The sequence below is a fragment of the Bombus huntii genome, unplaced genomic scaffold (assembly GCF_024542735.1).
Source record: "Bombus huntii isolate Logan2020A unplaced genomic scaffold, iyBomHunt1.1 ctg00000064.1, whole genome shotgun sequence".
NCBI classification, from domain to species: Eukaryota; Metazoa; Arthropoda; class Insecta; order Hymenoptera; family Apidae; genus Bombus; species Bombus huntii.
The window spans coordinates 136,071-137,647 of record NW_026099324.1 but is presented as its reverse complement, the minus strand read 5'-3'; the positions used below and the strand labels follow the sequence as shown (position 1 = coordinate 137,647).

The window sequence follows — 1,577 nt, the reverse complement described above, 5'->3', positions numbered from 1 at the left end:
GATACGAGATCATCGGATTCGTTGAGGAAAGCGTTGGTTCGGAAAGTGAGGGAAGTGGACGTCGCTGTTAATTGGCTAAATTTTGAGTTGGTGGTTGGAAAAGGATGCTAACCACCCTTGAGAGAAAGATGCTAGTAGGAAGCGTCGTAGGTGAGGAAAGCAGATTTCCAGTATCTTCCTGTAGTGGGCGGTAGGTATAGGGGCTGTTAAGACAAAGACCATTTGTCCCTTTGGAGGACCTTAGCTAAATTAATCCTAAGATTTGTAGCAGGTCCTTAGGTTAACTGAAAATATTCTGTAATAATGTATAGGCATTTGGCAATCATCTTGTCCGAAGGATAGGGTCTTTGTGTAACGAGCCATGGGACAGAAACCGTTGGAAAGTTTGCTGTCGAGTGTCGCTACACTTCCTTCTGTTACTGCCCTCTTAGTACATTCCTTGGTTAGCCGTTCCACCGTCTCCTGGAGACGACTGACCTCACTCTGCAGAAAGCGCACCCTTCTCCGCAGGTATGCGCTGTCCGCGTGTTCATGTCCCTGAATCGGTTAGCTGTCCTTCTCGGTCCCTTCTCTTTCCTCCGATTCCGTCTTTATATCCTCTTTCCGCACGTCGTCGTCGCCAACGGCACTGTCGCGGATGCAGAGACGGCAGAGATCGGCGATTGTTGAGGCGACGGCGGAGGTGGTGACCACGTGCGCCGTTGGAGTTCAGCGTTAAACGCTCTCGCCCTCCGTGAGGCCAACCATGACCGGGTAATTTTCCGGTATGATCGTTCGCCGAGCGCGTTCACAACGGTCGTAGAGGAAGGACACGATGACATTTCGTCGTCGAATCTCACCCTGCCGCCGCCACCGTACCGCGAAAGCAGCCCATCCGACGAAGATCCCGGGCCGCTGATAGTTACATCCGGACCCTCTGACCTTCCCCGAGACTCCTCTGGTTGCACGTCCTCGTCACCAGACGCATGAACACGCCCGGGGGCCTGATGGTCCACCCCCGGACGGCCACGATTGCTCGATGGCGACGCAGCGGGGCTCGCTTTACAACCCGCGGCTGCACCGGTACTGAGGTATCTTTTCCCTGCGCCGTAAACGTTACTGCCTTTTTTGTCTGCCATATCCATCCTCCGCAAAATTCTCTGCACCGGATCTGCAAACTAGCGGGTGCCAAAGGCACCGACGAGCCATAGTCCTACGCCCTGAAAACCCATACCCGCCTCGTGTTCCCCGAAAGTGTGGATCGCTTCACGATTTTGCGTGTCATACTTGCGCAGGGGTCATGCTAATCTTCTATGTATCGTTCCAATTTTAGTATATGTAATGCCGAAGCAAGTACTCCCCAATTTCTACCTGATGGAACAATAACCATAAGGAATGTCTCGATTTGAACGTGTTTTAGGCGACTTAACTGCTTTAGCGGTAAATCCAGAAGCCTCGTTTTATGGCCGTTCCTTAGGATTATTGCGACCCGCATAATTATATGTCGGAGATGAAAGGAAAACCGGAGCCTTCCCTTTGCAACTTTTGGGAAAGTTTTCTAATGCTTTAGCCTAGATTTTATCATAGCTGTAATTAAG

General features: G+C 51.2%; 1 non-coding gene across 1 annotated transcript; it reads right to left on the bottom strand.

The window, feature by feature from the left end:
- Positions 1 to 1,229: 1,229 nt before the first annotated feature.
- LOC126876133 (U6 spliceosomal RNA) lies at positions 1,230 to 1,336 on the bottom strand. Its single transcript, XR_007693945.1, has one exon. It is a non-coding gene; the product is annotated as a U6 spliceosomal RNA (small nuclear RNA).
- Between the last annotated feature and the right edge of the window lie 241 nt (positions 1,337 to 1,577).